The following is a 12,675-nucleotide window of genomic DNA, read 5'->3' as shown; positions in this document are numbered from 1 at the left end:
CAGGATCCTGTTCATGTGCTTCCAGTTGCCAGAATAAACTCTGCTCCAACTAAAGCTTTTCTAAGTTGGCTTAGAACCCCAGGAGGCTGGTGATTATTAAGGGAGATGCACTTCTCACCAACACAAGATTGGGATGAACCTAAAGTCAGAGAGTCCTTCACTTTAAATCAGCCTAGAGGCATCTTGAAAGCTTCTGGGAAAAAAAAGTTTATATTAATTCTAAGGCACCTGTTCCAGAAACTAATAATCATTCCAGTCAGAAAGTTACTGCTTTTATAATTAAAACTTTCACATCCATTTTCTGTCAGGTTCTGTCCATCACTGTCATCATAAGCCCACTTATTCATAATTTTCAACTTCTGACAAGGCCCAACCTTCTTTCTGTTAATAAAGCCAAGTTCTACAATTTCAATTTCTCTCACATCCAATCCCTCCTTTCAAACTGATTTTTCTGAAACTCGTATCTAGCAAGTTTCATTTCTCAAAATACATTTGGTAATCTTCACTGAAGAAAACTTGCAAAATCAGCAGGCAGCTGGTGATATTGGAAGCAATGCAACAAAGCTCTACAGCTATGTCAAGCAAGTCTCAGAGCTTTCACTAACACCTGCAGAGTGCAAAGAGCCCACCCATGCAAGCCTGCACTCACTGTACAAAGTAATTAAACTGCAAGCAGCTGACAAAAGATCTTGTCTACATTCTGACATTCTCAGAATGTATTTTTAAACTGCATCCAATTCTGAGAGAAGATAAACTATTTCTTCCTCATAAGCTTCTTTACTTTTAATTGTCAGTTTTCTCATTTCTTTCTTAGTAGGCTAAAAAATCCCCTCAGTAAAAACCACAAAATATCTGAACATACACAGAAGTCAGGGCGGTTAGCAATGTCCTATATGAAAGCCTTCAGAGAAAGACATTTTCCTCAGATGGCTATGAGGTACCCCCTAAGACCTGAAGAGCATTCAAAAGATGAAACAGGGGACTATTTAGGGGGAGAATTTCAAAGCAGTGAGATGAAGAATGGAGCCAAAAGTGAACATGATGAGCTGACCTGGAATGTAGACAAAGAGGAGGAGGAAAGCTATGATCACAGAAGTGGTCCTCAGATCCTCTGTCCCCACCACTACCTCTCCACTTCCTGCTCCTTCTTTAAACAAGCTGAGTAAAGAAGTCTTGTCAAATAGTCAGGTTCTGAGTAAACGCACAGCAGACAGTGCCTCTTAGACAAAAGTCCTGCTGTGTATTAGACTGAACCAGTAGCAGAAGCATAGTATTTTCACTGCAAGGGGAAAGGCGATGTGTAAAGAACAGGTATAAGGGCCCTGAGACCAAATCATGTTCATTATAGACACCATATGAAGTGCCATAAAGTAATAGAGGAAGGAGATCACAAACCTAAGATCTTTTTATTAAAACAACTTAATCGCTGTTCATTTACTGAGGGCTGAATTTTTCAGAGAATAAGCAACACACACATATTGCCTCAGGAACATCTAGATAGCCCTATCTCCTCGAACCTACATGTGTCACAGGTCCCTTAAATCCTGTTATTTAGACCTCTGGAAATACAAACAATACCAGGAATATGACATCACAACCACAGCTGTTCCATTGTTCTATAAACAATAACTAATTATTTGCCCAACACAAATGTCAGCGGGTCTGAACATCAAAAGGCACTTTCTAACAACAACTGAAAAATTAGTCAACTAGGTATCAATCTATCTTTGTGAATCTGCCCCCTGGAAAGTACAGTTCAGATAAAATCACAACAGATTTTCTTTAAAAGCCTGCATGCCTTACAAGGACTTCTAATAGGTTCTTTGTTTACTTGTCCTGCTTTGGCCAAGCCAGAAACAAACTGACATTTGTATTGCTATTAGCTTCTTGGTACTAGCTTGATTTGAATAACCCTGAATGAGGGATGCTGATGCTGAGAAGCTTCAAAGGAACCCCTAAACTCTGCAATGCTTTACAAATTTTTGTAGGAAGACGTCTGCATTTTTCTGGGGAGAAAACACAATTTCTATCAGATCTCAAAGGATTTCATGACTCAAGTTAAAAGCACAGCTCCAAATATTTCTAATATGGGCAGAAAATGTTTTGACCACTTAAAAGTTAACCTAAATGAGCAGGTTTTCACAGAGTCTAAAATGAAATACACATACTACTAAATAACTGCTTTCCAGGTTGATAATGACCCAAATTAGGACATTATTTGTTGATTGCTTCATGTGAGCAAGTTAAAATAGAAAATACCTCAAAACTTCTGTCTGAAGTCCAGGTCCTCAGAAAATGTTCATCAAGACCTCCACATTTATATTAAACTTATTATGTTTATATTTTTAAGTGGTAGAGGGGATATGAAAAGGTAGGTCTACCTGAGGAAGACCCAATATAGTTAAATCTCAACCTGGTTTATGCTGAACCACCTAACTTCTCCAGATCATAGTGTTAGCTTACATTCAAGCAAAATAAAAGTAACCATTATTTCCTGGGAAACTGTTTATAGAATACATCTGTTATACCTACATCTTGGGTTAGATACACCAAATAAAATGAGTATCTAATTTCTAAACTATAGTAGTCAGAGATGGGATACACTAAAGGAGCTTTATATAAAATTTGAAGTTTTTTTTTTTTAAAAAAAGCTAAAAACATTTTTATATCTGGCCCCTTGGAGGACATAGGGAGGATTATATAAATATCGGTGAAACTAAAATTAAAAAAAATAAATAAACAACAACAAAAAACTGACTTTGTCAAAAGAGTAATTTATATCTAGTTTGATAGAAGTTCTACTTCCAGCCATGGCAGAAAGTCTCCTATGACACCAACTCTCTTACAGATAAACTATGAACTCCAGACAAAATATAAAAAACAACTACCCAAAGGGTGTGTGTGTGTGTGTGTGTGTGTGTGTGTGTGTCTGTGTGTGTGTGTGTGTGTGTGTTAGTAGTTCAGTCTTGTCTGACTCTTTGCAACCCCATGGACCATAGCCCACCAGGCTTCTCTGTCCATGCAATTTCCCAGGCGAGAATACTGGAATGGGTTGCCATTCCCTTCTCCAGAGCATCTTCCCATCCAGGGACCAAATCCGGGTCTCCTGCACTACAGGCAGATTCTCTACAGTCTGAGCCACTATGGAAGCCCATCCAAAGGTAACAGAGAACAAAAAACAGGCAGATTATGAAAGGAGATGGAGGGTCAACCCTGGGGAAAAGGTAATAACACTGGAAGAGAGTCCCCTTTTGGCTAGGCAGGTCCGAGTCTGTGCCATGAGAGATGGCTAAAATTCAGATAAAAATCCAGTCTTATTAGCTTGAAGAACCAGAGAACAGACTTTAAAGGCAATCACAACAGCTGAGAAGTGAGGCAGGGAAATTCCAAGGAGAGCCAGAGAGGGGTACCACTAACTGTATGAATGCTGCTCAAGTCTCTGACTGATACCTGAACCATAAGTGCATGGAACAGACCCCAAACAGCTAAATTAGGGCTAAAAGAACTGAACTGAGATTTAAGCTGCTGCTCACCGCTGGGAAACGAACAAAATGCAATGTTCTCTGGAGGAAAGTGACAGAATTCAGAGTTTCTATAACATACCATACACAATGTCAAGGACACAATCTAAAATTGGTTAGCATATAAAGAAACAAGAAACATGACCCATTCTCAAGAGAACAGTCAAAAGAAACTGACTTTGCATTGACCCAAATGTTTGGATTAGCAGTCAAGGATTTAAAAGAGGGGTGTTCATAATGAATGAAAAGCCAGTAAATCTCAGCAAAGAAATAGATACTATAATTAAATGGATGGGAAAAGTAGAATGGAGATGCAGAAGAGTTAGTGAACTGAAAAACAAATCAACCACAAAGTAACCAAACTGTAAAACAGAAAGAAAAAAGATTAGAAAGAAAAGGGGGGGCAAGGGAGGGAAACCAGAGATATGAGAGACAGCAAGTCTAACAAATATAATTGGAGCCCCAAAGGAAAGAAGAGCAAATGAGGTTAAAAAGAATATTTGAAGAAATAATGATCAAAAATTTCCCTAATTTGGTAAAAGATATAAATTTACAGAGTCAAGAAGCTCAGTCAAGAATTCCAAGCAGGATAAATACCAAGAAAATGATATGCAATTAAACTCTTGAAAAAAGAAAAACTTTAAGAGAAAATCCTGAATGGAGCCAAAGTAAAAGAATGTATTACATTAAGAAGAAAAAATGATTGAAATTACTACTGCTTTTTATCAGAAACAATAGTAATTATAAGACATGGAAAACATTCTACATATACTAAAAGAAAAAAAAAAAAGCCTTGTCAATCTAGAATTTCACAAACAAAAATCCTTCAAAATTGAAGGGAAAAATTAACACATTTCAGGTAAAACAAAGCTGAGAGAATTCACTGCTGCAGACCTGCACTTACAAGAATAAGAACAGGTTATATACTGTATGATTCCATTTATATGACATTCTTGTAATGACAAAATTAAAAAAATGAACAGATCAATAGTGGTATTCATTCATTCATCACAGAAATGAATGATCAGAAGTCAGGGATGGGTGGAGGGAGGCTACAAAAGCGCAACTCCAAGAATTCTTGTGGTGACAGAACTATCCTGTATCCTGACTGTATCAGGATGTTAATATCCTGATATTAACATGTATCAATGTTAATATACTGGTTGTGACAGTATACTACAGCTTTTCAAGATGTTACCATCGGGTAAAGGAAAATAATCTCCCTGTATTATTTCTTTCAGCAGCATAACTGATTCTACAATTACCTCAAATAAAAAGTTTAATGTATTTAAAAAGCATGTTTTTAATTTTAAAAAAGTGTTTTAATGTTTTAAACAACCAGCCAAGGTTTTAAAGCCGAAGCTGCAGGCAACACAAATCCAGCGTTCAAAGCTAAACCTGGGACAGAGTTCTTTGAAGACAGCTATGTTCTCCCTCTCTAAGACAGAAGCGTCATATAAACTGCCTATTCTCACCTCAACACCAACAATCCTATAAGGTCTAGTTTACATTATCTACAGCAAGAGTGATGAAATTTTTTTCCCTAGGAATAGATGTATGCATGCGTGTGAGCATGCTCAGTCGCCCGCCAGGCTTCTCTGTCCATGGGATTTCCCAGGCCAGAGTACTGGAGTGGGTTGCAATTTCCTTCTCCAGGGGATCTTTCTGACCCAGGGATTGAACCTGATTCTCCTGCATTGGCAGGTGGGTTCTTTATGACTGAGCCACCAGAGAAGCCCTTGGGAATGGATATAATCAGATGATTATGCTATCCTTTGCATAATGACAACCTGGGATGTCCTAGAACTGATCCTGTTAGTGACACTGGTCACCAATTCAGTGCTACTCATGCTATAATCAATTTCTTTCCTGCATTAAAAGATTTCACTATATTTTTCCTGTTATAAACATTTCTGAAATTGATTGCCCAACTGAATAGTATTACTACCAACTTATACTTAGGTTTCCAGTGCATGTTGAAAACCAACTGTTGTATCTTCAATTCATTCCCTGCCCCAGCATTTCAATTTTCCTTGTCTTGTAGATAATTTCTGAACTTGTGCACAAATCAGAGATGACCTTCTGTCAACTCTAACAGGGCACAACATAGAAAGAGAAGGAAATGCAAATTTCTAACTAAATTAACTTATTACTTTTAGATGACAACTTCATTACTATCAGCACTTTTTAAATAGAGACAGCTTTAAAATGACACAGACTAACAAGCAGAGTTTTGGTATCTAAAGAAAACCATCTTACACTGCTCTCATCACTGTCTTCTTTCTTGTACAAAGCTGAGGTAAATTCACAGCTCCTGCATGAAGTGAAGAAGACAACCACTCCTTGAAGAGACAGCCTGTACCTTGGCCCCCCATCACCAGATGACTGTGGTGCTCAGGAGACAGACACTCACAAATATTCAGAATGCAGATAATGAGCTGCCCCCCATATAGACAAGCCACAGGCCTCTTCTAAGGCACTATTAACCCAGGAAAACTGTTTACCAGGCTTTCAAGGAAAGAGCAACAGAAACCATCTGTTACCCCTATGTGTTCCCCTGAGACAAATTTCGTCACTTTCTTTCTCAATGTATCTTCTTTGTCAGACTAACTTTAGATTTGTACATATGGACACTACCCTTATTGATGCTTTGCCTCCTACTTGATATCAGAGCACCACACCTAGTCCAATTCATGCAATTAGTATTCTTAAAATGGCTGAACTTCTCACATACCCAATTTTAACAAGAGACTGAGATTTGAGAACCCATCTAAAGAGGACTGCTCCAAACCACAGATAAGACAGAATTTACGTAGCAAGGCATCAGGTACAGACACTGCCTCCCTTTCAGCCCAGCTGAATACCCTGCAGGGGACACAACTGTTGAGCTAACATATTGAACTAAGATATGTAATTTGCTGGTGTTTCGTGGGGGAAGAAAAAAGCTCTCAAGTTCATGGTATTTTAGGCTAGTCTAACAAACCCAGTCCTGTGAACTGGAAATACACATACTGTTCTAAACAGAGTGAGGGCTCCCAGAGGCTACACATGTGCATAACTGGGGTACTCTTCTCTAAAAGCTGGGCTGTCCAGAAGACCAGGCTTAGGCAAACGCCTGGACTAGAATCTCTAAGAAAGAAGTAGCAGAGGACAAATCTGAGCAATGGTTCCCATGGGGCAATACCAAATTTTAAAATAAACAGTCTAAATTGAGTGTAAGAAACTAGGGTAGAAGGCAGGAAGAGGGTCAAGGTCCTACCTTGACTACCAGTTGTACGACCCTTAACAATTTACTGGGTTTTGTGGGTCTTACTTTCCTCAATGAAAGATTTTTTGTTTTTTTTAAGTGGAGAACTCATTGGTGATCTGTAAAGGTTTTTCTAGCTCGATCGTTCCATGACTTAATGACTACTGGGTCTGACCAAGCACAGAAATCCTACCTCTCAAATTGTGAGCATTGGTTATTCCTCTGCTGCCTCTCTTCCCCAAATCCCACTGAAACAATAGCAGAAATAAGGAAGCATAAACCTACAGAATGAAAAATTGAAGATAATCTCCAAAAAGCTCAGAACTTGTAGCATCAGGTACTTATGGAAGTAGGGATTAAGATGGGGCTAAAAACAGAAGGAGTAATTGAAAGTCTATTTAAGAACCAGATGGCATCAACTCATGAACAGATAATACAAAACGTTGTATAACTACACAATGGAACATTATTTGGCTATAAAAATAAATGAAGTACTGTTATATGCTGCAATACAAATGAACCTTGAAAACATTATGCTAAGTGAAAGAAGCCAGACACAAAAGGCCACATGTTGTGCAATTTCACATATATGAAATGCCCAGAATAGGCATATTCATAGAAACAAAAAGTAGTACCAAGGGACAGACTGCTAATAGCTATGTAGTTTCTTTTCGGGATGATGGAAATGTTCTGGAACTAGATAGTGTGATGGTTGTACAACATAGTGAATACACTAAAAACCACTAACGTTTACACTTCAGAATGGCACATGTATGTTACATGAATTATATCTCAATTAAAACAGAAAAGAACCAGCTGGACCCCATCCCACCCCACCCCACCCCTTTCCCACTCCAACTGGCTCCTCCATTGCAGAAGAAAAAGGAAAGTTTATCCTTTACAATGAGTAAATAAAACAATGAGTGGGGAGGGCATTATGAGTGATTGTGGTCAGAAGCTACAAACTTCCAATTATAAGATAAGTAAGTCCTGGGGATATAATTCACAGAGATAAGAAAGCCTTCCTCAGCGATCAATGCAAGAAACTAGAGGAAAACAACAGAATGGGAAAGACTAGAGATCTCTTCAAGAAAATTAGAGATGCCAAGGGAACATTTCATGCAAAGATGGACTCAATAAAGGACAGAAATCGTATGGACCTAGCAGAAGCAGAAGATATTAAGAAGAAGTGGCAAGAATACATAGAAGAAATGTACAAAAAAGATCTTCATGACCCGGATAATCACGATGGTGTGATCACTTACCTAGAGCCAGACATCCTGGAATGTGAAGTCAAGTGGGCCTTAGAAAGCATCACTATGAACGAAGCTAGTGGAGGTGATGGAATTCCAGTTGAGTTATTTCAAATCCTGAAAGATGATGCTGTGGAAGTGCTGCACTCAATATGCCAGCAAATTTGGAAAATTCAGCAGTGGCCACAGGACTGGAAAAGGTCAGTTTTCATTCCAATCCCAAAGAAAGGCAATGCCAAAGAATGCTCAAACTACCACACAACTGCACTCATCTCACACGCTAGTAAAGTAATGCTCAAAATTCTCCAAGCCAGGCTTCAGCAATATGTGAACTGTGAACTTCCAGATGTTCAAGCTGGTTTTAGAAAAGCCAGAGGAACCAGAGATCAAATTGCCAACATCCGCTGGATCATCAAAAAAACAAGAGAGTTCCAGAAAAACCTCTATTTCTGCTTTATTGACTATGTCAAAGCCTTTGACTGTGTAGATCACAATAAACTGCGGAAAATTCTGAAAGAGATAGGAATACCAGACCACCTAAGCTGTCTCTGAGAAATCTGTATGCAGATCAGGAAGCAACAGTTAGAACTGGACATGGAACAACAGACTGGTTCCAAATAGGAAAAGGAGTATGTCAAGGCTGTATGTTGTCACCCTGCTTATTTAACTTATACGCAGAGTACATCATGTGAAACGCTGGACTGGAAGAAACACAAGCTAGAATCAAGATTGCTGGGAGAAATATCAATAACCTCAGATATGCAGATGACACCACCCTTATGGCAGAAAGTGAAGAGGAAATAAAAAGCCTCTTGATGAAAGTGAAGGAGCAGAGTGAAAAAGTTGGCTTAAAGCTCAACATTCAGAAAACAAAGATCATGGCATGTGGTCCCGTCACTTCATGGGAAATAGATGGGGAAACAGTGGAAACAGTATCAGTTTTTGGGGGCTCCAAAATCACTGCAGATGGTGATTGCAGCCATGAAATTAAAAGACACTTACTCCTTGGAAGGAAAGTTATGGCCAACCTAGGTAGCATATTCAAAAGCAGAGACACTACTTTGCCAACAAAGGTCCATCTAGTCAAGGCTATGGTTTTTCCAGTGGTCATGTATGGATGTGAGAGCTGGACTGTCAAGAAAGCTGAGCGCCAAAGAATTGATGCTTTTGAACTGTGGTGTTGGAGAAGACTCTTGAAGAGTCCCTTGGACTGCAAGGAGATCCAACCAGGAGATCAGTCCTGGGTGTTCATTGGAAGGACTGATGCTGAAGCTGAAACTCCAATACTTTGGCCACCTCACGCAAAAAGCTGACTCACTGGAAAAGACCCTGATACTGGGAGGGATTGGGGGCAGGAGGAAAAGGGGACGACAGAGGATGAGACGGCTGGATGGCATCACCAACTCGATGGACATGAGTTTGGGTAAACTCAGGGAGTTGGTGATGGGCAGGGAGGCCTGGCATGCTGCGATTCATGGGGTCGCATGGAATCGGACACGACTGAATGACCGAGCTGAACCATAGTTAACAATTCAGTTCAGTCACTCAATTGTGTCCGACTTTTTGCAACCCCATGGACTGTTTACATCCCACTTGGCAGGTAAACCCATGCACCATAACTACTGAGCCTGTGCTCTAGAGCCTGGAAGCTTCAAATACTGAGTGCACGTGCCACAACTACTGAAGCCCACATGCTCTAGAGCCCGTGCTTGGCAACAAGAGAAACCACCACAATGAGAAGCCCACACACCACAATTAGAAAGTAGCCCCTGCTCTCCACAACCAGAGAAAGCCTGCGCAGCAATGAACCAGCAGAGCCAAAGATAAACGAATAAATAAAATTATTTTAAAAAATAAAAATACGGAAATAGAAAATTTACATACTGAACATTGAGACCCCCAGAGCTCTTCCCTTGTCCTCTCTTCAAGAAACCCTTGGCTCTCAAGAAAACTGGCAGCAAGGATTATGACTTCAAGGCGGAGATCTAAGGAGCCGTTTACGTGAACCTGACCAGCACAAGAAAAAAGACCCAGAGATACTGGTGGCCCAGGAAAAAAACTATGTAGCCAAATCAATTCTGTAGTTAACCTCTCAGTAACCAAACCCCACCTACGAACACAGAGCTTCCTAATCAGCTTCCTGGTGCATTATTCTTAGATGTGAATGCATAGCCAGAGATCATGAGGCATTTGGGGAAAGACTACAATTAAAGAAAGACATCAAGGGCTTACCTCGTGGCTCAGATGGTAAAGAATCCACCTGGAATGCAGAAGACCTGGGTTTGATCCCTGGATTGGGAAGATTCCCTGGAGGAGGGATAGCAACCCACTCCAGTATTCTTGCCCAGAGAATCCCCACGGACAGAGAAGCCTGGCCGACTACAGAGTCCATGGATGGCAAAGAGTCGGACATGACTGAGCCACTAAGCACAGCACACCCAATCGATCAATTAATGCAACTCTGAGGAAACAGAAACCTATACAGAAAAAGAAGTTTCCAAAAATACTATTCATCAGGCTTGGAGGCAAGAGTACCCCAGTAACAATGAGCACAACTAATACCGAGATCTTGGTTTCTAATATTATTCTCCAATAAAATGACTTAAGGCTACTTAGAAAAACAGCTGGTTCTTTAACTGAGCAGGAAGTATAAAGGAGGAGCCTGGAACACCTTGTAGTGCCAAAAAGTAAGAAGTATTCAAAAAAGTCCCACAATGATTCAGGCACATCAGACACAAGAGCCCACTAAACCATCTTCCAAGGGCCAAAGCTAGAATAATTTGAACAACAAAATAAATAAGCTGAGGGAAATTCCTGGCGTGCTAATAATTAGGACACCACGCTTTCAGTGCTGAGGGCCAGGGTTTGATCCCTGGTCTGGGAACCAGAATCCTGCCAGCTGCTCAGCATGGCCAATAATAATAGTAATAATAAAGAAGTTGAATTATAACCCAAGGAATAAAATAAATATCCATGAGTGATGAGTGATACTAATATAAATAAGTCATTAAATAAATAGAGGGAGAATAGACAAATCTCATGTGCAGAAAAATTCCAAATAATTTATGTAAATAAATACTCTGCTCTCAAAGCGGTGGAAAATAACTCCCCACTCCTTAAGTATGGGCCGCTCATAGGAAAAATCTGACAAACACTACGTGACAAACCTGATAAACATTGGAAAAATCTGATAAATGCTACCCGGAGATCAAGATAAATGTCAACAATGGTAAGTCATGTTCAGAATGTGTGTACTCCTGATATACATAACTCTGTAATATTCCTCTCAAAACACCATAATCCCAGTCTAATCAAGAAGAAAAATATCACATACACCCTAATTGAGGGACATTCTACAAAACAGTTGACCAATATTTTTAAAAACTGCTGAAGTCATCTAAAAGAAAATAAGCCAGTTGAATGATTTAGCTAAAAGAAGCCTAAGCAAACATAGCTCCTATTTATAATACGGTATCCTGAACGGGAATACTGGAACAGAAGGAGAATTATGCAAAAACTAAGAAAATATGAATAAAGTATCTAGTCAGTCCAGGAAGTCTAATATCCAAATAACAGAATCCCATAAAGAGAAAATTAAGGGGAAGATCAAAAAAATAATTCAACAAAATCTTCCAGAAATTAAGTGCCATGAATTCCCAAATTTGAAAGTGCACTTCAAAGATCTAGCAGAGTGGATGAAAACAGATCCACACATTAATTAATAATGTGACAATACTGGCTCACTAACTGTGACAAATGAGTGTAATGATATTACTATTAGGGGGCAATTGTGTGTGAGGCATACAGGAACTTCCTGTACTATCTTCACAACTTTTCTGTAAGTTTAAATCTATTCTAAAATAATAAGTTTATTTTAAAGATTTTAAAAATTATATTCCATTTAAACAAAATGTCCAGAATAAGCAAATCTACAAAGACAGAAAGTAGATTTGTAGTTGCCTACATTGGGGGGATATGAACTTCATGGTATGTAAATTATATCTCAATAAAGTTGCTTAAAAAAAGAGAGACAACAGCAAGCTTTGTGGAAATTTAAAAGGTTCTCTGCCAAAACTAAATGAACCAAGAAAGATGTATATATGAGATACAGGAAACTGAATCTATCACAGAAAAGTGTCACAAGTATAACTTCACAATAAAGTAAAAGGACAATCTAAGGTATTAATATTATCTGTGCAATAGGCAAGCCAAGATTTCAAATGAAACAGACTGACAAAGCTAAAGCAAGGATCCACAGTTTGTATCAGATTCTCAAAGGGATCTGGGAACCAACAACTACCTTAAGTTAAAGTATTCATCACAGGCCTCACTCAAGAGACAAACCACAACAAACTCCTATAAACAAAAAGAATCTTTCAAATGCTGCAAATCTCAAAGAGAAGAAATACAGAGAGTTCATTTCAGTTCAGTTCAGTCACTCAGTCGTGTCCGACTCTTTGCGACCCCATGAACCGCAGTATGCCAGGACTCTCTGTCCGTCACCAACTCCCGGAGTCCACCCAAACCCATGTCCATCGTGTCAGTGATGCCATCCAGCCATCTCATCCTCTGTCGTCCCCTTCTCCTCCTGCCCTCAACCTTTCCCAGCATCAGAGTCTTTTCATACGAGTCAGCTCTCCATATCAGGTGGCCA

General features: G+C 39.4%; 1 protein-coding gene across 2 annotated transcripts in view; it reads right to left on the bottom strand.

Annotated features, from left to right (window-relative positions):
• The window catches only part of DENND5A (DENN domain containing 5A), a 101,688-nt gene that overhangs the window by 49,055 nt on the left and 39,958 nt on the right, over window positions 1-12,675 (bottom strand). The window lies entirely within an intron of this gene.

The sequence above is a fragment of the Ovis aries genome, chromosome 15 (genome assembly GCF_016772045.2).
Source record: "Ovis aries strain OAR_USU_Benz2616 breed Rambouillet chromosome 15, ARS-UI_Ramb_v3.0, whole genome shotgun sequence".
In the NCBI taxonomy this organism is placed as follows: Eukaryota; Metazoa; Chordata; class Mammalia; order Artiodactyla; family Bovidae; genus Ovis; species Ovis aries.
The sequence above is the reverse complement of the archived record's forward strand: the minus strand, read 5'-3'. Positions and strand labels throughout refer to the sequence as shown.